Source organism: Erpetoichthys calabaricus, chromosome 11, assembly GCF_900747795.2.
Source record: "Erpetoichthys calabaricus chromosome 11, fErpCal1.3, whole genome shotgun sequence".
Classification (NCBI taxonomy): domain Eukaryota; kingdom Metazoa; phylum Chordata; class Cladistia; order Polypteriformes; family Polypteridae; genus Erpetoichthys; species Erpetoichthys calabaricus.
In genome coordinates, this window is record NC_041404.2 from 116,170,541 (window position 1) to 116,195,921 (window position 25,381).

Below are 25,381 nucleotides of genomic sequence, written 5' to 3' on the forward strand. Positions count from 1 at the left end.
AAATTTATTTAATACTTAGTAGAAAAGCCTTTGCTGGATATGACAGTTTCAAGACGCCTTCTGTATGGAGAAACTATTTACATGCATTGCTCAGGTGTGATTTTGGCCCATTCTTCCACAAAAACTCTTCAAATCTTGAATGTTCCGGGGGCCTCGTCTATGAACTCTGATCTTCAATTCTTTCCATAGATTTTCAATTGGATTCAAGTCGGGTGATTGACTGGGCCATTCTAGCAGCTTTACAGAGAGTTTCCTTGGCTGTCTGTTTGGGATCATTGTCGTACTGAAATGTCCATCCTTGTTTCATTGTCAGCATCCTGGTAAATGGCAGCAGATTCTTATCAAGAATGTCCTGGTACATTTCTCTATTCATCCTTCCTTCAATTATTTGAAATCTGCCAGTACCATATGCTGAAAAATAGCCCCACACAATGATGTTCCCACCTCCAAACTTCACTGTTGGTATGACATCCAAAGAGTTAAATTTTGGTCTCATCTGACCAGACTAGATTCTCCTAGCATTTCATTGGCTTGTTCAAATGTTGTGCAGCAAACTTTAAACAAGCTTCAAAATGCCTTTTCTTCAGTTGTGGAGTCTTACTCGGTAAGCACAAAGGCCATGGCACTTGAGTGCATTACTTATTTTTTTTCTTTGAAACAACTGTACCTGCAAATTCCAGGTCTTTATGAAGCTCTCTGTGAGTGGTCCTTGGCTCCTGGACAACTCTTCTGATTATTCTTTTGACTACTCTATCAGAAATCTTGCAAGGAGCACCTGGTCGTGGCCGGTTTATGTTGAAACGATGTTCTTTCCATTTCTGGATTATGGCCCCAAAGGTGCTCATTGGGACATTCAGAAGTTTACAAATACGTCTGTAACCAATGCTATCAGTGCATTTTGCAATGATACGGTTGCGAAGGTCTTTAGAGAGCTCTTTGCTTTTACCCATCACGAGTTGCTTCTTGTGTGACACCTTGGTAAATGAGAAACCTTTTATTGGCCGTCATTTAGGACTAAACCAGCTGATATAAATTTGCACTGATAGGGGGCAGGTTTGCTTTCTAAATACTGACAAGATTTTATCAGGTTTCTTTGCTTTCCATATCTTTTTTTATCTCCATTTCTTTATGTGTTCAATACTTTTTCCCTGTATCATTCCACTTTATTACACATAATTTACGGACTTATTAGTTTTGATTTATTTGTATGTATGGAATACTTTGGTTGATAACGACATCTGGTGAAAATTTCATGTCAATAGCCCCATTGGAAATATATTTACTGAGAAAAACATTGATGTGTTCAATACTTATTTTCTTCCTCTATGTGCATTAAAGATTGGAACATAAACACTGATTTAAGGATGGTAATGTCTTTTTGGCATCATTTCAGGAGTACAGAAATTCCTGAAATTCCTTGTTTCATAAGGTGGATTCATTAAATATTAACACCCTTTACTTTCTGCACACTTGTGTTACAGATTTAATTTTTTAAATGGATGGATGGATGGATAAACTTACCATTTTTGTACATCGATCTACACTCAATAACCGATAATGACAAATTAAAAACACATTCCCTGATTTGTTTAAATAATTAGACCCTTTGCTATGGCACTCCAAATTATGGTCAGGTGTATCCTGTTTGCTTTAATTATTCCTGTGATGTGTAAGGAACGTAAGAGTCCACCTGTGGCAAAATTAACTGATTGGACATAACTTAGAAAGGCACACACCTGCGTATGCAAGGTCCCACAATACACATTGCATGTCAGGACAAAAACCAAGCCATGAAGACCAAGGAACTCTCTGTAAACCTCTACAATAAAACTGTGGTGAGGCACAGATCAAGGCAAAGGAATAAAACAATTTCTAAAGCTTTGAATGTTCCCAGTAACACTGTGGTTTCAATAATTGTGAAATGGAAGAAGTTTGAAACCACCCCAGCCTCTTCTTCGAAATGGTTGTCTGGCCAAACTAATTAACCAGGCGAAAAGATCACTGATCAGGGAGATTACCAAGAACCCAAAGGTAACTCTAACAAATGGTACAAAATGCTCTTTTGCAATGGGAGAACCTGGCAGAGCTACAACCATCTCAGCAGCACTCCATAAATCAGGCTAAATGGAAGCCACTCTTGAGTAAAAGGCATATAATTGCCTTCCTGGAGTTTGGGAAATGGTATTTAAAAGACTCAGAGCATAAGGAAAAATATTATCTGGTGTGATGAGAATAAAATTAAACTCTTTGGGCAGAAGTCAAGTCAACTTTATTTATAAAGCACTTTACATACAACAGCCGCTGACCAAAGTGCTGAACATAGGCTAAAATAAATTTTAAACAAAAACAAAATAATAAATAAGTAAATAAAATACAATAAATAAAACTAATTTAAAACATAGTAAAAACAACAGAGTTAAAACAGAGAAAAATCAACTGCTCACACAGGATCAAACGCCAAACCAAAAAGATAAGTCTTAAGAGCAGACTTAAAAATGGGCAGTGAGGAGGCCTGTCTAATGTGGATTGGCAATGAATTCCAGAGCCTTGGAGCCACAACGGAAAAAGCCCTATCCCCCCTGAGCTTTCGCTGAGTCTTAGGCACATCCAGAAACAGCTGACCAGCTGATCTGAGTGAGCGGGAAGGAGAGTGCATATGCAGCAGCTCAGCGAGGTAGGGCGGAGCAAGCCCATTTAAGGACTTAAAAACAAGAACACCAAGCACATCATCTGTCGCAGACCAGGTACTGCTCATCACCTGCCTAATAACATCCCTACAATGAAGCACGGTGGCGAATGGAAGAATGCATGCAACCTCATACTAGGGTGACGGTTCACCTTTCAGTACAAAAATGACCTGAAGCATACTGCCAAGACAATGCTGGAGTGGTTTTGGGGCAACATTTTGACTGTTCTTAAGTGACCCAGGCAAAGTCAAGACTTAAACCCAATTGAATATCAGTAGAGAGAACTGAAGAAGGCAGTTTACAGACATTTCCCATTCAAACTAACAGCGCTTGAGAGGATAAGCCAAGAAGAATGGGATCAACTGCTCAAATCCAGGTGTGCAAAGCTTGTAGAGACTTATCCAAGAAGACTCAAAGCTATAATTATTGAATAAAAAGTCTGAATACATAAATAAGAGAGGTCAGTTTCTGATTTTTAACAAATTTACAAAGTTTTTTTGAAATCATGTTTTAACTTTGATGTCATGGATAACTCAGTCTATATTGATGGTCAGAAATGGCAAATTTACCTATTTAAAATTAAATCTACAACACAATAAAATGTGCAGAAACCTGAAGGGGTCTGAATACTTTCTGGATTCACTACATATAGCCTATTTAGTAATTTTTATTATTTTTTTAACCAATTCTTATTATAAGCAGGCAAGAATGATATACACAGTGATGCAAAAACATTTACAAAACGATTTAGACAAATACTGTTAAAATTAATTAAACAAAATAAATAAAGTAATATGTAATAATAAAAACTGAAAAGCTTGGACAGAGCTAACACTGAGTAATTAATAAGATAATAAATGCAGAATAAAACCTTGCAAATATTGGTATACAGTCAGTCATTGTCCAACCCGCTATATCTGAACACAGGGCCACGGGGGTCCGCTGGAGCCAATCCCAGCCAGCACAGGGTGCAAGGCAGGAACAAACCCCGGGGAGGGCGCCAGCCCACCACAGCACACACACGCACACACACACACACTAGGGACAATTTAGGATCGCCAATGCACCTAACCTGCATGTCTTTGGACTGTGGGAGGAAACCAGAAGAAACCCACACAGACACGGGGAGAACATGCAAACTCCACGCAGGGAGGACCTGGGAAGCGAACCCAGGTCTCCTTACTGTGAGGCAGCAGCGCCACCGTGCTGCCCAAATATTGGTATACACATATTTCAATTTAAATTATTATGTTTGTGTTCATTTCTTTCTTTACATGCTTATCTAGTGTGGCCCATGAACACTGGCCTTTTACTTTGTGCATAGAACACCAAAGAATCCAAACAGTCTGTGGCCTTTGATGAAATGATCTGTAGCAGACTTTTTCTGGAATGGTGAACAATTTGTGTGCTAATTTGCAAGTTGACGGCAGGTCAATTACACCAATGTTAAACCCATTTTGCCTATTTTATTCAGGCACTAATAACAAACCATAGTTCCTTCAAGAGGTGGATACCGGAGTCAACAGCAATACCAGACATGGTTTTTTTTATCTTGATCTCCCATGTTAAATCTCAACAGTGAATAGGTAGACAAACACTCATTTGTTAAACTGAGTCACCTGTCAATTTTTCAGATTTCACGGCATTTAGTAAATTATTGCAGTTAACAGCTAAAGAAACTTAACAACATCACAAGGTGTTAAAGTGGTAAGTAAGGAACAGTATACATTTCTTCCATCTAGAGATGTGTTTTAATGCAATATATAATTATCTGTCTAGTTCAAGAGATACATAACTTCTAAAAATTCCAACACAAAATTTTAGCCAGTATCAAACTTGTTGCAAGTGATTCATTACAGGCTAGATGTAGGCAAAAAGATGGGGTCAATAAAGAGGTAAATCAAATGCATATTTCTTTTTTTTGTAGAAGAAAACATGAATATTATAAGGAAACTACTTCAGGAAATGTGCAAATTCCATACAGATAATGGCTGTATTTAATATCTAACCCAAGTCCCAGTAGCTGTGGTGCCATTTATAATAAATTCTGTAGTAAGACACCATGTAAAATATAGAACGCAGGGTTATTCTAGATACAACACCTAGAAGCAGAATGTTCTTGTACAATTTATCATGTTGGTGAATATGAACAAATTGCTACAATAGTTATAACACTATTAGTAAGTATGTACTCCAGAATATATGTAAAGATGAGCCAAGAATTTCACTAATGCTTATTTCATTTTAAGGCAACCAAACTAAATTATTAGAGAATGCTTGGAAAAAATATAGCATTGTGTTATTATTAAATTCTAAAGAAAATATATACCTAAACCATAGAAACTGTGTTTTCCAAAAATGCATGGCTATGATTCACATAAAAGTACAATTCTGAATTATGAAGGCCTAGAAAAAATATTTTAAGCAAAGAAACAGTTACAACAAATTCAATAATCCTTTCTGAGCTTTATAAGGGTTGACGAGGAGAGGTGGAATCACCAGACATTCATCTTTTTTGGACAGAGACTGCTCTTTTACAAGATGACGAATGTTCAATTTGTGACTATATATATATATATGGCCTAGCAATTTTTTAAAATATAATTTCCAATGGAAGGCAATATTGCTTTAATTTTGTTTGATATAAAAATAAGTCTTAATTATTTTATTTTTAAGTTCTTTTAGAGAAAGCAAACTTAAACCACAAGGTGACACTCTCTCTTTCAGGAATTTAAAATGTACAGTAACCTATAAAAGTAACTATAGAAATTCTTCAACATCTACTACTCAGAGTAAATAAAATGAAACATTCACATTTTCTTTTTATACATTAACTATAATTATTTGTGTTTATCATTAGATTTACCAAACATATACATAAGCCAAAATGATATCTAAAAGAAAAACCTTCAGAATATGGAAAAAGTCACACAGACAATTCATTTACTTTGATTGCAGCTGTCACTATTCTCATAGGGACCATCTCAAACAGAAATACCACATGATCCTTTTAACAGCATTGCTGTGTTATCTACATTAAGCTAGGAGAAACCCAAAAGTATTAACAAACATTTACAAAAATATGGACATGAAGTCAAGAATTTATACAAAGTTTTTTTTCTTTTTTTAAATTTCATCATAAGTCAAAAAGATTGGTCATCCCAACTGGCAAAAACAGAAACACACTGATTTCTCTGCCTCTGCATCTTAACTGAAAACACCTACTGTAGTAGCTTTGCTGTAATATATACCGTATTATTTTAAGAAACAAATATGTGCCCTGATTGAAGTCAGGTATACTGGTGCAGAATACATGTGTCACATAACTCAATTTAAAAACTGACAGAGATTACATGATTCCTGGAGTCAGCACAGTGAGTAAGAAGAGCTTTTACATTGTACATTTGATGCTACACTTTGGGTCAACAACAATTAGGAAGAAAACAAAGCATTAACTGTAGTATGATTCAACTTCTTTTACCTTACCCGCATTCGCTTTACACAGTCAAAAAACTATGATTACCGATGTCGATACGTAAAGTCTAAACCCAATGTTTCTGTATAGCACAGTGGTTAGGTTTCACATATTAAAAGTGCTGGGTCTGCATCCCTCACACGGTCATGGTTTCCTTCTCTGTCTACATGGGTTAACTTTCGGTTCTTAGGTGTTTCTACACATATTCCTTAAACATATAGGTTAGTCTTGAGCAGGTGCTGTGTGTGTGAGCAGACATTGTGATGGATTAGACACCTTGTCTATGGCCATTTTCGACGTTGCATCCAGTGCTGCCAGGATAGACTCAGGCTCCTTACAATCCTGAATTGAATAGTGGTTCAATGCTTAACATTCTCAAATTCACTTAATATCATGCAAAACATGGTGAACATCAGTTTTATGGTATTAAGTTTTAAAAAAAGACAGTTTTTAAAAAAAAACACAATTACATTCTGTATTGCACACTTCACATTTTCTTACTGTTCTTAATTTAAGATTTAAAGACCTCAATTACTATTTTCATAAAACAGGAAAGAAAAGCAAAACTTACCGTAAATTGGCCAAATACACCAAATCTAGTACTGTGACAAGACGGCACCACTATTTTGTCTTATATATGCTGGGTTATATTAGGCAACAGGGCATTTGGATCAAATGTACTTGTTATTTATCTGTCTATTTTGTTATTCCAAAGTCTAGTTATGAAAAACTTAAAACATATCTCACAAATTACATTTAATATGTTAGGGTTGAAAAAGACTCAAAAGTAACACATATAATCTACTTACTGATGATATCTACATCACAATGTCACTAACTAGAAAGCACCAACCCAATCAATCTGGCTGCTTTTTTTTACAAAACAGAGTCTTTTACACTGATATTCCAAGAGGGAGGCAGACCAATAAACAATATTATAGTGATTAATTTTTCTCCAAAAGAGTTTTCTTCTTTTCTGGGCTACAAGTGAGTAACAGTTACACTGTTTTGAAAGTCCTGAGCATAATAAAGAAATAAAAGAGACAGAGCACAACCCATTACATTTTCATGTATTTCATTTATGTATTTTTAAAAGCAGAAAAATACATCAATTACTGCTCCTAATAAATACAAGGTTGAAAGATCAGAAACAATTTAGTTTGGATGTCAGAGTGCAAAAACAAGGATAATTTAAAAGAAGAACACAAGAGATTCAGAAAGACACATAAAAACCTGTTTTATTAAAAAGATGGCTGGTATAGCACTCTCTTCTCAGATATTCTTCAAAATATGATCTACTAGTGAAGTGTAATCAATGGATTTTTTTGGCTTTACTCTGCAGAGTGTTCATTGATAAACATCATTTTCCAGTGGTTCACTTTAGTACATGAACTTAGCCAACAGAAGAAGGAACTGCAATTATTTTCTAATGTTTCATTTATTTATGAATTTTATTTATTTATTTACTCCCAATAAGGTTTGGTATTGTATGTTCCATTTTCCATATCAGGATTTGATGTTTAGGGCGCGGGCAGATCTATCATGGTGCCAGTCACGCAAGCGGGCATAGCGTGGGCTCCGAATTTCAGTAAGGAACTTTTCCCTAAAAAAATAGAGAAATAGAGAGACAGAAAGAGAGAGAAAAAGGACAAAAAGCAATGTAGTGTCTAGACAATGAAAAGGGTGAACAGTTCAGAAATATTAAAAAGCAAAACACATAAAAAAGAAAGAATCATTTATCTAAAAAAACTACTGCTATTTACATTGCTGTTATTCTTTCCATGATTTCTATCTTGTCCACTTGTGCAGTAGCCTGCAAACTAAAATGTCCAGCTCTTATTTAAATGAATAAGGGGTCCCAAGAACATAGTTACTGCATACCTACAAAACAATCACTAAATAAAGTGAATAAAATTTTAGTCTCCATGACTAATTTGAATTTCACACTACAAGGACGACAGTTGGCTTTCTTATGTGCAAATTTCAAAGAAGAAGAAGAAGGTCTTTATAACTTTATGGGAATATTTTCAAAAGTTACATACATATTTGGAAAGAGTATAAATTAAGGTATATAAATATGAACTGCTTTCCTTTAAAGTACATTAGTACATTACATTGTTTAGAAAGCCATTATAAAGGGGCCACCCCACTTTGAAAACACATTCGTTCCTTTTAAGAGATAAACTCTATGCACTGAATTTCTTTGTTCAAATAAGCTGGAAACAGCAGCTCATAACAAAGGCTTATTTCTCAATGAAAAACATTTCTAGTGAGAATTCCTATTCATTGTGAAAGTAAAAATGCTTAAAGACAATGTCAGAGTAATTTGAAATCAACTGCTGCGAGAATCTTTATTTATGGTGCAAAGTACTTAGCCTTCCTAATATCTCCTGTTTTTGCATATTTTACAGAATGAATCATCTCAGACCATTAGTCAAAATGCAATATTACAGAAATGGCAACCTCCGTGAACATGCAGTAGACTTTTTTAAATGACTATTTTCTTTATTCAAAGGAATATCCATGTAAAAAAGCAACTGCTCCCATTGTTGCAATCTTGAATGCAGCACCTTTGGTAGCAATAATCACAAATAAATGATTTCAATCATTTGATATCAGTCATTGTGATCACTATTGTGGAATTTTACCCCCTTTTATTGGAGAACTGCTTTAATTCAGATGCATTGGTGACCAGGATTCATATCCTGTGTGTGCCATGGATGGAGTGTGCATGTTCTCCCTGTATGTACTGTACATGGGTTTCCTTTCACAGTTCAAAGACATGCAGGTTAGGTGGATTGGCTTTTTAAACTGTCCCTAGTGCTTGTGTGTGTTCACCCTCTGATGGGCTCTTTAAATAATGGCAAATTATCCAGGTCTTGAGTGCAAGCATTCTTTGCTGCTTATTACACTATCATCCCCATGTTTTTTGTAGGTGTGATATTCTTACTGTAGAATGCCAGGCATACTGCAATCTGTGTCATTGAATATTTTTCACTTCTGACTCATTGGTCTGTAGAAAATTATCCCAAAAGGTCTGGGGACGAAAGCTGATAATACTCTTGGATAGCATAGGCTTCTGTCTTACTGCTCTCTCATGAATTCAATTTTAACTCAGTCTCTTACTTACAGTACAGTCATAAACACTAACCTTAACAGATGATAGAGATGCCTGCTTTTCTTTATATGGTCTTCTGTGATCCTCTGTAATTTCTTGAATGAGTCATCATTGTTAGCCTTTCCTATGAGGATTAACCCCTGTTCTAAATGTTCTCCAGGTATGGGTTTGTCACTCTTTCCTGTTCATAAGTTTCAACAGCTTTTTTAATAACTTCTGGAATTTCCTTTGATTAATGGATAATGTTCTTCTAGAAACCTTGTGGTGACTGCATCACTCTCATGGGGTCAATGTATGGTGAAGTTTAGATTCAATATGGCTGACTGAAATCAGTCTGCTGAGTCTAAACATCAATTAAGTTTGGTAAGCTATTTGAGGGAATAACCAATGGGGCAATTAGGTGTCTGATAATTTTACTTATCAAATATATATTGTAGCAATTTAGAAATAATGTTTTATGTTTACTCTGGTTTCCTTTATCTGATGTTACATTTTGCCTAGATCTAAAGACATTCATTGTGACAAATATATGAAAATAGACTATATCAGGTGGGAGTAACTTTTTTTCACAGCTCTGTATGTCAGGTTTGCTGTTAAAATCTAAATTTCAATCTTTCAATTACAGGACCATACAATCACACACAGCAGCTTACCTGCTCTTTTTTAAGTTTTCATCATCAGGATCCTGCACTATAAGAGCCAGAAGAGAGGAGACATAGTTCTGTCATTCATAAAATGAGGCATAGCAAAATAAGTATCAAAGCAACATGCCAGGACATTTATAGAGGGTTACACCTCCAGTCAAACGTTAGGCTTTGATAACTGATTTTGTAAGTGCAGACTACATTACAAGATCAAGATCTGTTATCATAAATAAAAGTTTATAGTATCTAATCCAGTAGCTTCAATAACTGATAAACAGGACAGATGACACAAACAACTGAAGTATCTTTTTCCCCCACTACCAATAGTAATAATATATGTACCTAGGACTCTATCAATACTAGCATTAAACTCAAAAATACCCTAATTGGTGAGGCCTGAATTTGCACATCACATCATTTAAAAGTAATTATTTTGTTTGTCAAGAAGCAGATATTAAAATGTTCTTCTGTAGCAAACTGGAAGAACAATAGTTTCATAGTAAAAACAGGCACCTGTTTTTTTAAATATTTTTCTTCTGCTACATTAATTTGGCTAACATTCATGTTGTATCATATTATAATCATATTGTTTTATGGTATGACTACTGTGGTATTAGTAGTTGAAAATGCAGTATTCAGAATTGTGGTGTTGCACTTAACAACTATCTTACATGTACCTTGAAGCTCAAAAGTGAAACACTGAAGTTATGCTGTGCCATGTATTTTATTAAAATGTTATTTACTGAACAATGACAAGTTTACTGCAATATAAATAAATAGCCGATTTACCCCATGGTGGATCATTCAGTGCTGTGCATATACTAGAAATTTTTAGATGGCCAATTTTTATTCATCAAAATATACACATTTACACTTTATTAAAAAAAAAAAAAAAAAAGCCATTACAGTTCTGCACTTTGTACTTCTTGAAAAAATCCCGCATATTTATTGCGAGGCTTCCTAGTCATATATAAAATATACATCTATTTAGGTTTTATGTTGTAGAACCCTCGTTTGCTTTTGTCTTGCTGTTATGTTCAGTGCTTTGTACTTTATAATAAAACTTTTAAAAATCAATATCAGTAAATTAAAAATACTTTTTGTTCAGTTAAGTTACTGTTACCAAATATGAAAAGATAATGCTATTTAAATTTTTAGAGAAGTAAGGTTAATTTTACAAATAATATAAAATGAAACAGCTACATTAATACAAATATCCCATAGTTAACACTAGATTTATTGTATGTGTAAATCTTTTACAAAGCATTCAAGTTTTTTAAACTGCAATTTTCTTATTTCAGTATTGAAACACTCAGGAATATTTTTAATACATATCCTGTTCTGAAGATTTTCTGGTAACGCTTTATGAATTACATGGCATTTAGTTTAAAAGTACCAGATACTCCTGTAATGTGATTTACCTTTATTCATGAAAAGCCAACTGAATTGTTACCCTAATGTTCAGAAACTGACCCACTGCAAAGCAACTACAATATGAAGACTCTTAAGGATTCAGTAAATGAAAAGATCATCTTGAATCTACACATTAAAATTAATAATTGCCAAAACAGGCAGAAATATCAACAGCAATTTAAAATATCAGTGAAGATCAGTAAATTGGTGTAAAGAAACTTAATATTGGGGTACAGTTAGTGGATTTTAATGTACATTTAGTTTTCATGCAATCTAGCTCATTTGCAGAGGCCTGTACTTGGAGTTAAGAGTCACTACAGTGCCCTTCACTATTATTGGCACCATTTGTAAAAATTAGTAAGAAGGGTTAGAAAAACAATCACTGTTCGCTGAAGAACCGTCATCTTGCACTGAAAAATTGAGAAACATCTGACTTTTAATTGAAAAAAGTTCATTCAAAGAAAAGCAAAGCCCTCATCAAGAAATAAATAATTTTAACAAAAACATGTGCCACGATTGTTGGTATCCTTAGAAATTAATGTGAAAATATGTAACTGAAGCACGTCTCCAATTAAAATTGGACACTGTTAAGTTGATTGGAGTGTATTGGAACATTCCAACTGAAATCAATGACTTCCTGATTAACTGGGATACAAATGTGAGGAGACACAGAACCAAATTTCCTTAGCCAACTATCATCATGGCAAAAAAAAGAGAACACTCCATCCAAATGAGCAAGAAGTATGTTGTCCTTCATAACTGAGGGAATGGTTATTTATAAAAAAAAAAATAACAAAAAAATAAAAATAAAAAATCGCTACTTGCCTGAAAATGCCCATTTCTACAGTTAGGGCAATAATAAAAAAAAGTGGTCCTCAACAGGAGCTGTGACAAACTTGCTTGGAAGAGGACCCAAGTTTATTTTTCCCCTACATACAGTGAAAAGGATGGTAAGAGAGGCAATAGTGTCTCCAAGGATCACTGTTGGGGAATTGCAAGAAAAAGTAAAATCCTGGGGTTATCAAGTGTCCAGAACCACCACCAGAAGGCATCTCCATGCCAACAGATTTGGAAGGTATGCCAGAAAGAAGTCTTTTCTGTCAGTTATCCACAAATGAAAGCGCCTGGAGTTTTTGGAACGTTATTACTACAACTTTGACTGGAACAGGTACATGGCATCATGGATTCCATGAAATATCAGGAGATTTTAAATCAAAACCTTGCTGCCTCCGCCAGGAAACTAAGACTAGGTTGTCATTGGATCTTCCAGCAGGATAATGATCAGAAACACATGACAAAATCAACCCGGCAATGGTTAACTGACCACAAAATCAAAGTTCTGTCATGGTCATCTCAGTCCCCTGACCTGAATCCTATTGAAAACCTGAGTGAGCTGAAGAGGAGAGTACACAGGAGAGGGCCTAGGACCCTGGGTGATCTGGAGAGATTATGTAAAGAAGAATAGTCTCAGATGCCATGGTCTGTATTCTCCGATCTTATAAAAGGTTACAAGAGAAGACTCCATGCTGTTATACTGAAAAGGGGAGTTTGTGCAAAGTATTAAATGCAGGGGTGCCAACAATTGTGGCACAAGTGTTTTTGTTAAAATATTTATTTCTTGATTAGGGCTTTGTTTTTCTTTGAATGAACTTGTTTCAATTAAAAGTCAGATGTTTCTCATTTTTCTCCGTGCAAACAGTAATTTTTTTCTAACCCTTCTTACCTTCTTACTCATTTTTACAATGGGCCAATAATAGTGGAGGGCATTGTATCAATATCCTTGTTTTTTATTTATTTATTTTTTTTAATAACCTTTTCCTGAAACATTGCTACTATGTATTACAGTTAACTCTAATATTCTACATAAAAAATTATAAACTGTAAAATGTGTATAACATAAATGTTGAGTTTTTACTTACTTTATTGTAAAGTACTATTCTGTTCATTTTATTAATGAGATCAACTGAGGAAATCTGGAATTTGCATAGTAAAATCTTCAAGCTAGACCTCTCTTGATTATGTAACAATCAAAATTAATTGATCACTCAAAACTATAGCAGCAAGAATTAAAAAGCAAAAATCCTTCTATAGAACTGTATCTGTTAAATCTCTGTACGTGAGTACATGTTGCATCAGACTTACTGAAGTCAGTGCCTGTGAGCTGAGCAAGGATTCGGAAGGAGCGTGACTGAGAAGTCCCAGTTCTGGGCTGCCAGTCTTGAGTGTCTTCAATCAGCCTCTTCTTACTGGCATCATTGGGGATAAAGCAGGGAAAACTTTCCATTCGCAGAGAGTGCCTTTGGTCAGCGAAAGTAAAGAGGGGTATGACTGTTAACTCTTACAAGGTTTTCTTTTATATTGTGTACCAGATTAATTACGTAATAGAAAGAAGTGATTTCTTGTTATAGGTTACTCCCAAGTAAGAAATCAGAAACAAGGCATTAATACATAATTCTTTCAAAGATTAAACAGTTGTATACAGAAGTCTCAATGTTTGAAATGACCATTTACTATTAAAATAAAAAAACACATTCTCGTCTGAAATCACAACTTAAGCAGAAGCATACAACATCAGCAATTCAACCTATAAACCAAGCAAAGCATGCACGATTAATACACTTTGAAGTTTATTAACGCAACTAACAATCTGCTTATGTGCTAAATACTTTGAATTACCTGAATAAATTAGGTCAAAATAAAAATGCAGAATTCAGAAATGCAACACTAATACTATAGGTATTTAAGGCTGCAATAATGCATTACATTATGATTCTCTCTGTAGCAAGCCTTTGCAATACAATGAAAAGTCTGAAAGTATACAGAAGGTCTAATTCAAAAGTAGTAATTAAGAAACATTTATTGAAAACAAACAATGACAACCCAAAAATCAGAAGATATCATTCAGTACTAATCATGGACCCAAACAAAATATAAATAGCTCTCTGCTAAAAAAGGAGCTTATCTTCTCCTAACCTTGGGTAGTAGGCAAAGGACAATTAAGTGCAAAAACATGCATGTTAGTGTATATTAAGACCTTAACCTTGATATTTAATGCTAAATTACTTTAACAGAGTGAGAAAATTCAGAGGAGGTATAAAACATATGTAAATATACCAAAGGACCACAAGAGGGTGCTATAATATAAATATTTTACCACAAAAGTAAATCTGAACAAGTAACATCAGAGTGGATGTTCATACTCAGATTTCACAGTATGCTATATAAACTAAAAATACATAAAATAATAATTTAAAACCAAGACATTCATAATATTATGACTCTCATCATTTAGAACCTAAAATTGCCATACTGGAAAATAAGAAAATATTTGATACTCAAAAGAAATTCAAGAATATACTGTAGTTTTTAATTCTATAAAATTTCATAATAATACTTAATGCATCTTTGCAGAATCCTCTCAGTCTATTAATTTCATTTCATTAAAAAAAGTCCCTGCCTTTAACTTTCCCTGTGATCCCTTTTGTTCTAATCTCCTCTATAAATTAGGTTTTTGAATCTTACAATTTATGCAAACTCAAATGTCATTTAAAAACACTTAATATCCTCCACACTTAGTTATTCTTAAAGATATGGGATGTGCTTTTAGTTGTTTTGTAAACAGTTAGTTCTCCTTAAGAGTGGGTGCTATAGACAAATAGCCCTTTCCCCTTGAAGCTAAACCCAAAGGGCTTATTTTTACGTACTATATACTGTACATGTATAATTTAACTCATTAATTCTGTGAGGAGATTCCAGCATTTCTCCATTTTCAATACAATTTTAAATGTAATAGGGGCAACTTAAACAATATGCTAACTCCAAGACAAATTTTACATGCAGTTCAATTCAGAGTAAAGAAAAAAAAAATACTTTCATTTGTTAACTTTACAAAAAAAAACACAAAGTTAAAATCAGACATACAATACACATGTACATACAACTGTGTGAAGTTAACTATACAATATTTATTTTGTGTATATCAAGACAGTTATGTTTCTATAATCTGTACTTGGATGTGACAGTTCAAATCAAAAGAAATTCAGTGTTAGCATTCAGCACATCTATGTTCACTGCAACTTTGCAAATCATGCAGTATTCAATAAGAATTCCTAATTCCCTTCCTTACTTGGATTCTGGGTATAATTCTTCATAGAAAGTGTGTTCAGTTTGGGGCACATAGCTTTGAGGTTGTTGATGGACCTCAGTTCTGCTGTAGGAGAACAAAAGATAAACAAAGAAAATAGCATGGTGACATTTGAAAGGCCACAGCTATTGGGCAGTATTAGGTAAAAGTAATTTTGCAATGCACTGTGTCAGCTGGTTTTTATTATATAGTAACTGAACCTCTAGTCACCATCATGCCTTTGCTATAAATGGCAATATCTCAATTATGCTATTATTATTAGTAAGTTATGTTAATCTTTGATCTGATTTCTGTTTTACTGTGTCTTGTGTATAAGTTATGTGTTTATGTAAAAATAAATGTTGCATGTTTATATGTCAAATAATTTACTATTCGTACATAAAAGTTATTGACTATGTTTAAGTGCTCTGATCCTGTACTCCAGGAGCTGATGGATGACTTCAGCTTATTATTTAGGCAGTTCCCATGGAAATGTTGAGAGATAAACAGACCCACATAAAAAAATGTCTACTTAATAAACAGAAAGAGTCTTAGTCAATTAAGGTACTTGGCAGTTGACATCTTCCCAGAATGCCTCACAAATTCAGGATACTGCAGATTAAGAGAGATATACTAAATATGAGGAACCATTTTCCTCTCTGACAATGAACAAAAAGAATAAAAAAAACCACTGAAAATTGAAAACAACTGCCTCTGTCAAATTGCAATTTTAGTTAAAGCTGATATGGTGTGTTTTATTAATAAAATGGGCAGAGACAGTTGTAAACATTAATGTCGTCTTTGGTTTATTTTGCAGACACTGATCAGACACAACTAAGACAAGCCTCCAGTATAATTTCTTAGCTTTGTCCCCACGTCTGACATAAGCAGGCATGGAAAATGGAAGTACAGTAAAAGAAAAATTAAAGATGGCTTTCATATGGTAATTCACAAAAATCAATGTGCTCCAGTAAGATGTTAAAATATCTTGGCTTTTATTTATTTTTGAAAAATTTAGAAATTTGCATTAAACAAACATATTTCATATCACCAAAACAGTGTGGTTTCTTGAATAAGTACATTATATATGTCATTCACCTAAAGTCCAACTTTCTTTAAGTATAATATACCTCTCCATTTTGGCAATTGTTTATTGTCATTACTTTTACTAAGTATGCACATTATGAGAGTTTGCCTGACACCACTAACTCAAATGTTCATCTCTGCTTTGTATAGTATCTTTTTTTTTTTATAGTTAACACTGTCTCAAACCAAATTACAAGTCGAGATGCATAGCCAAATTAGTTTATATTGTTTTAACTGTTTGGCACAGGAAGATTAAGTAACTTTCTTTGAGTGAAAGTAAGTCACAGACAGGAATTGAATGCACTGTGTTTTATTTGTAAGCCTCTTTTCTAGTGGATAGAAACTGTTATCTGTTTAAGATTTAATGTAGTGAATAACAACATAAAGTAGGAATTGAAAAGTTTTACTGACTTGTCAAGAGCCTCCAGCTGCATAGTAAATGAAAGAGGGAGAGAGAGAAAAAAACAGAAATCAGTGAACATAGAAATGAGCAATACTATACACAGAAAAGATCTGCGCATACAATAATTGCAGGCAAGCAGCCAGGCGTTTCTTTTTATGCAAAATCAAAGCTCCATGCATGTAAAACTTCAATGCCAAGTATCATTTATTTAATATGGTTGATTGAGCTTTAATTTACATTGAAATAATGTCAGTTGGTCACGGCAATGAGGTATTACATGCTAAACTCATTTTAGTCCTAATGCACAGAAGAAAAAAAAAAAAAAAAAAATCAACAAACAAAAGCCAAATGCTTTTAGAAAAAAATTGTATTGCTGCACTCTAAATCTTTGAAAATGCACTAAAAGGCTCTCAAAACAACTTAATTTTTCTACTGCTTAAGCATACTCATTGTGCTTATATGAAAACCAGTTAACTGGACAGAGAACAACGAGCAACAATATCTGTCACCCTGCTTTAAAAAATATTTGTATTTTTATATTATATAAACTTTGGTACACAGTACTTTTAAAATTATTTTGCATGGGTTTCTATAGGCTATCTGGTTTTCTCCTACATCCTAAACATGTGTATATCTTCTTTGTTTGCAACTTAAAATTGCCCTGGAATACTGTGAGTCTGGTTGTGTGAATAAACACGCTCTGCAATGTGTTTATTCCTGCCTTTTGTTCATTGCTGCCAAGATAGACTTTATGTCTCTATTACCATGCACAATATTTAAACTAATTGGTTTAGAAACTGAATAACCATTGTTGATTATTAGGGTTCAGATAACTAATGGTTTTGAAATAGCCTGTTTTTACAATTAGGATGTACATGACACATATCACCTCTAGTCTCACTTGACTCCACATAGTACATGTTCAGTAAATTAATTCTGAAGTAAAAGGTATATTCTTATAAATAAGCTGCCCTGTTTGCAGGGGAAAGAAAAAAAAAAAAAGAGGTCAACTGAATTATCTTATTCATAGTGAAGATGTTTGTAACCTAAAGAGTATACTTTCTCTTAGATCTCACCATGGCCTTCTTCTAACTGAAAGTGAGTGGTGCAGGAACACAACGGTGTCACCACTGCATACGAAGGCTGGATTTAAACATCTAATACAACAGCCTGGAAAAGGCTGGAACACTGCTTCTCCAAGAAAGCAAATGCTCCAGTACTGAAAGCATCAAAGGTAGTAAAAAGCAACACAGATTTCAAATACAAATGACTTATGTTTGTAACGGTAGTGCAGAGGGGTGTTGATCAAAAAGCACTTTTTAAAAACAAAACAAAGATGATCAAATCTTTATAAACTGCTCCTCATATATAGAGCAACCTGGATAAAAGGGTAATGGCACACAATACTACTAAACAGATGTAGGAGACAGAAGAATGATTTTAGTATACACTCTTCCTATGTCTGTTATCCTTACTATTTTAAAATATAGTATGTAGATGGGGAGACACATTTCACTTTACTCAAATAGATCCCCCTTTACTATAGAGAGTCAAAGATCTGGATGCATTCCTCCACCTATTAGTTCACCAGTGACAAATGACACCTGCCCACCAATTTTTCCAGTTCATTACTTAAATTGCCAAGATTTCTTCTGCAGCTAGTTTGTATGGTCCTCAAATAGGCAACAATGTGAACAGAACATTCTAGAGGTGCATGCTTGTTTACTTTTGCTTTGAAGATATTATTTTGTGACTATGGAATAACCAAGGTGTGTGTGTGTGTCCGTCCTGCGGTGGGTTGGCGCACTGCCCAGGACTGGTTCCTGCCTTGCACCCTGTGTTAGCTGGGATTGGCTCCAGCAGACCCCCGTGACCCTGTGTTCGGATTCAGCGGGTTGGAAAATGGATGGATGGATGAACCAAGATTCACCTCCATAAGAATTATAACTCTACACTTTAGAGGTTTAAGGGAGAATAAAAGATACTAATGAGCAAAAGGAGGAATAAAAAAAATGTGGAAGACAGAGCCAATAAATAAACAAACTAGTTCAAAGGTATAAACCTCCGGAGAACAAAAGAGTTTTATAAAGTCTTTTAGGTACAATACTTGAGCACTGTTTAAAATTTTAGTTGTCTTTATTACTTCTGCCATCCTATCCCTGCAAGCAGGTCCTCCAGCTTACAGGGAAAACTTTGGGGTTGGGGCAGAATTGGCACTCCAGCCACTGCAAAAAACCTCACACTGTTCTAGTGTTGTGCTGTGGTGTTGCCTGCTGCACTCAGGTTCCAATCCAGGTGGTTTGTTTTGTGATATTCATATTGTGAGATTTCTGTAGCATTTTATGTCATTTATCTGTACAAAATTTACATGAACATATCACTACTTTTGGAAATAGTCTCACAAAACTACTTCCATATACTCTGTATATGTAACAATTTTAACCCTATAAAGCTATACAAAGTATTACATAGCCAGTACTGTTTCAATACTTATTACCAATAAGGCCTTGCTGTGCTTTGCTCTTGTCCTGGTAATCCGGTTTCCTGTTTGCAACCTTCCTGCTCAGTGAGGCACCTCTTACAGATCATTGTACAGAGATACTCAGACACTGAAAAACATTCATATTAATTTATGTGCCACAGAAAATGCTAATAAATTAAATTACATACATACTGCATATATATTATACTGTGTGTAAATGCCCCTTTACCCAAACTGTGAGATGTGAAATGAAAGTTAACTTCATCAGATAAATAAACTTAATTAACTTTCAAAAAAGGAAGCGTGATGAAGACAGAATTATTAATTGTGCTGTTCACCTGTTCAATTGGAATTGACACTGTGAGAACCACAGTAGAATGCACACTCAGAACCAATATATGAATATGTTCTCTTGCACAGTAAATGTTTTGTATGGATCACAACTTTACTTTGTAACAAGCATAAAATGTTATTTTTAGTTTATAATTTCCACAATTTTAATCTCCAATATTATTTAAATATTGATGAATCCTAAAGATGAATTGAAATAGAATAATATTCAATCTAATACAAATATTTCATAATGCAAACCATGTTTTCAGTGTCAAAGCAAATAAACAGATTGATATAGAAAATAGTTGCAGTTCCATGGGGCTAAAGAGCAGAAGTGTAGGTGACTACACACCCCACTTATGAGCAGGTTGGGAGACTCATGTGTCTTGCAAGATTCTTTTCCACTGCTCTTTGGCAGTCTTGACTTGCATAAGTGGCTCACATTTTGTTTGTAAAGTAAATATGATTAGAGGAGAAGGAAAAGCTGCTTTAAAAAAAAAACAGCTACACAGAGCTAAATCAGAAGAGTATTTCAAAATACTCTCCAACATTCATCTCAAGATATAAATAAACATGACAATGGCAATGCATGTCTGCGTTGTGCCAATTGCTAAATATTAAATGTACAGTGGAACCTCGGTTCACGACCATAATTCGTTCCAAACCTCTGGTCGTAAACTGAAGCAATTTCCCCCATAGGATTGTATGTAAATACAATTAATCCGTTCCAGACCGTACGAACTGTATGTAAATATATTTTTAAAAATATTTTTAAGCACAAATATTGTTAATTACACCATAGAATGCACAGTGTAATAGTAAACTAATGTAAAAACATTGAATAACACTGACAAACACCCAGGCTCCCTGCTCAGCTGCGCGTACAGGCTCGCTCTCAGCTGCACGCGCTCTCCCTCTCTCTCTCTCTCTCTCCAGCACGCGAGCCTGCCTGCTCTCTCTCTCTCTCTCTCAACAGCACACGAGCCTGCCTGCTCTCTCTCTCTCTCTCTCATCAGCACACGAGCCTGCCTGCTCTCTCTCTCTCTCATCAGCACACGAGCCTGCCTGCCTGCGCTCTCTCTCTCTCTCTCTCTTTCATCAGCACATGAGCCTGCCTGCTCTCTCTCTCTCTCATCAGCACACGAGCCTGCCTGCTCTCTCTCTCTCTCTCATCAGCACACGAGCCTGCCTGCCTGCTCTCTCTCTCTCTTTCATCAGCACACGAGCCTGCCTGCCTGCTCTCTCTCTCTCTCTCTTTCATCAGCACATGAGCCTGCCTGCTCTCTCTCTCTCTCTCTCATCAGCACACGAGCCTGCCTGCGCTCTCTCTCTCTCTCATCAGCACACGAGCCTGCCTGCTCTCTCTCTCATCAGCACACGAGCCTGCCTGCTCTCTCTCTCATCAGCACACGAGCCTGCCTGCTCTCTCTCTCCCTCTCTCTCTCTCTCATCAGCACACGAGCCTGCCTGCTCTCTCTCTCTCTCTCTCTCTTACATTGCAGCAGTTCACGTCTGACCGAGAACAATGCAACACGTGCGGAAATCATCAGCATGCACAAACCGAAAGGGAAACTGGCTTGTTCGTATACCGAGTGTGTGGTCGTGAACCGAGGCAAAAGTTTGGCGAACTTTTTGGTCGTAAACCGAGTTGTACGTGTACCGAGGCGTTCGTGAACTGAGGTTCCACTGTATGTTTAAAGTTAGCTTTCAGGTTTCATAAAATGCATAATTTCCTTTCTATCAGATTTTACTCGCTGCATTTATTATTACAGCATCACTGCAAAAAATGTTTTTCATTAGGTGCAAATGTGAGGCTTTCAAAAGGAATACTCAGTTATATCAACCAGCAAAAAAAGAACACACTTGTGTTTTAGAGTCATATACTGTACTGTCCCATTACTGTTAAAAGCCAAAAAGTTTGTCCTGGTAATATGAGTTGTGATATTTAATTTGCTCTCTAATATAAAAGAAAATCTTGAGATGAGACAAGATTATTGCCAAGAGATTTTTGCCTTTTGTCACCTCTCATCCGTATGAATGCTTTTGTCAGACACGCTTCCTGCGCTCTCAGCGCTTATAAATTTTTAGGTTTTCTTCATTTTAAGTCGTTATGAAAAGTCCTCAGTTTCATCCTTTAAAGAAGCTTTTCTGGACAGTATTTTTATATATACAATCTTTTCCTTTCCTTTGTTGTAGTCCTTTTCTGGACAATAATTTTATAAGTTTTAGATGACAAGTCAACGACTAAACAAAGAAGAAAGGGCAGTGTGTGAAAAAGAGGCCCAAATGCGTTGGAAAGAAAAGAATTAAAAAAAGATCAATAATAATTAAATGCCAATTCCGAAAATAAGGAAAGTAATAATCAGCCTGGACCAAGTGTAATTGAAAACCTAGCAGGTCCAAGGAGGGTTGGAAATAAAAGAAAAAGAGTAGAAGACAAAGTAGAATGTCGTAAAGAGGTTCAAAAACATTGGCATGATACACATGCAGAGCAAGTTACATATTATGAAAGTAGTAAAATTCTAAAGTCTCAAAAAACTGATAGTAAATTATTAGTACATTAGTGCTAGCAAATGGAAATTATTACTCAGTAAAAAAGGTGATATAAAAGAAGTATGTAGATAAGTCGGAGACTTGTAGATCGTCTAATTCGTGCTGCCATCAGGGAAAAGTAGAGTTTCTTCCCAATGAAGAGGTATATCCACGAGAATTAAAAGATTTGTTGTTTGGTGAAATTGAAATCCACAACCACTACAGGCAAAATATCCAAATCTTCAATAATCTGTTCGCGTTCGCATCATTCAATGCTCAAAACGTAGATTTACACAATTCTGGACCATACACTATGAGAATCTGTGGTCCTGCAAGAATTAAAGCTACTACAAGTTTAACTTTGAAGAAACCACAATTAGGTCAGGTTTATACTTATGATCACGGAGAAGCGATGCGACATAGAGTCTAAACAGTTATACGATCCGACGTATTAGAAACTCTACAGCCAATAATGAATACAAATCCATACGTCCAAAAGTATTGCACTTTACACGAAATTTTTCTGCAAAACACAGACAAAGAAGTTTTCTTGGATTTCTATATGAATCCAAAAGATCACGGTCGCATTTATAATAATGCAACATGTGACGAATTGTCAGAGATACAAACGCATTCAGAAAAATGAATAACACTTTTCGTGTATATCCAAAGGCAAAGCACGATTCGTCATTTCTGTCAAATACATCGCCACATTCAGCCACATGCCAACCCTTTACTCTTTCTTTTGCTTTTCCCAGATGGTGAAACAGGATGGTCGTACAATATGAAACAAACGCATTCAGAAAAACAAATAACACCCACACAATATTTCAGGTCAAAATTAGCAATACGCCCCAATGTATTTAACCCACTTCTGTCATCTAAATGTCTATTGCAACATTACATTATTAATGTGTATCTAAAAGTCGAAGCTAATCGTCTCTTCTTTATTAAATCGAATCAAGCAAAATAAGAACGGAACATATGCAAGGTCTCATTGATCATGTTCAAAATTCAAATATCAATAGACCTGCAAACTTTGTGCTAGAAGCACCTGAGACAGGAACCTATTGTAAAGAAGTAGTGCAACCACTGCTCCACCCAAAAATAAAATATTTAGAACAAATTTATCTGTGGCACTGACCTGAAGTAAGAAGTCTTTTTAGAAAGGGATATACAGTAAATAGACTAATGTCTAGTTTTCATGGTTTCAAACTGATATTCAACAAATAAAGAGAAGGTACAAGACAGCTGTTAAAATCAGAATGGAAACTGCTTTTGGGTAAGAGTGATTTAAAAATGACCTTCCCTATCGAATTGCAGAGGGCCTCCCTGTAACTCAGCACTCTGCAGTGTACAAGCCATCTTAGACAAATTTAGCTCTTAATAAATCTTCTTCCCTCACTCCAAGTAAGGCCGTAGGGTAATCTAGCACCTCTGACTGTAGTCAAAGCAAACGTGATCAGTCAGCACATGTGAAGTGAAAGAGTCTCTAAAAACAGCCAAGGGCATGTCCAGGGCATGACCAGAATGTTTAGTTCAGTTTACCCCTTTATTATGTAACATGTCACATAGTGACTTTTCCAGGGAAATCGTTCCAAGTAGCAGATGACAGTCCTCTACCCTTTGACCAACCGATGTCAATACCCATTGGAGGGAATGAAAGGATTACCACTAAAAGCTTTTAAATTGGCTACAAACATTTCTTTTAAATAATGAATTCTTGCTGACTATTAAATACAGATTTTAATAACATTGCTAATCAATTTTCATTCACAGTAACAATTAGCAATACAAAAATCATTAAAATGATAAAAAGATTACTTACATGATTCTCAGAGTTATGAAAGTGATTACAAATACTCTATGAAAGTGCTTTTTTTTTAGCGCTAATATAAAATTTGAGAAAAAAAAGTTAATGCTACTGACACAATAAAAACACAAACAGCCTACAAATCAAACACAAGGAATAGCCCAAAAAGATACTTTGGATGGCAGCAAAATTGTTTTCAAACAACGTGATTCATTAAACCTAGTATTTTGGAGTACAAACTTTGATTTAATTTATTATTAGACCAACAATCCCCTAAAGCAGGGGTGGGCAAAGTCATTCCTGGAGGGCCGCAGTGGCCACGGGTTTTTGTTCCAACCCAGTTGCTTAATTAGAAAACAATCCTTGCCAATAATTACATTTCATGGCTTGTTAGTACTTTAACTCTGCTATGTTAAGTCATTCTCATATCCTAGATTTTTTTTCCATTCTAAGGATATCATCCAAATACTTTGAAGTGTAAAACGGATGGGTAATTCTCAATCCTTCACTTTTTTCTCTTCTCTTTCCTTCCAAGTATTTAATTAAACTAAATAGTACATGATAAATACACACAGGTGTAAAGGGTAACAAGCAAAATGGATAACTGATGGTTTCTTTTGTCATTTGCATCTTATTGCTCATAAGGAGCAATTAAAAACCGAGAATGCAGCTGTTTAAGATTTTGAACCCTTATTACTTATTTAAGTCTTAATGAAGGAGATAACTAAAATGAAGCAGAAGATGTTTCTAGAGCAATAAGTGCTTCTTATTAAGCAACTGGGTTGGAACAAAAACCTGCAGCCACTGCGGCCCTCCAGGAATGACTTTGCCCACCCCTGCTCTAAAGGAACTGTTTTAGGCCAATAACCAATAATACAAAAGGGGTTTCAATTGTTAACATTCATTATTTTTCCAATTCAAAACACTGTAAAACAAATAAAACTGATTTTATTATTTCTGTCAATAAAGCTCTCAACAATCTTGGACCTTCCTATATCTTGGGACATCTTTTTCTATCCTAATTGCAATCTCGGATCAAAAACACTACAATTACTAGGCAGTCCTTAATATTTATACATTATTTCTACCACTTACTAATAAATTTTAACTATTTTCTTTTTCAGGTATTCTTTGGTATGGACTGATACCAAGCTAAAGGTACTCTGCAGCTGGTTTTGATGCTGGAAAGGTTGAAGGTTTACTGCCTTTATGATAATACATCTTATACGTCTTTTCATTGTAAGTGGGTAGTACTGAATTACTTCAGCACAT

General features: G+C 35.1%; 1 protein-coding gene across 3 annotated transcripts in view; it reads right to left on the minus strand.

Moving 5' to 3' along the window:
* pdlim7 (PDZ and LIM domain 7) overlaps positions 1–25,381 on the minus strand; it is a 265,260-nt gene that overhangs the window by 32,033 nt on the left and 207,846 nt on the right. The gene's annotated exons all lie outside the window — the stretch shown is intronic.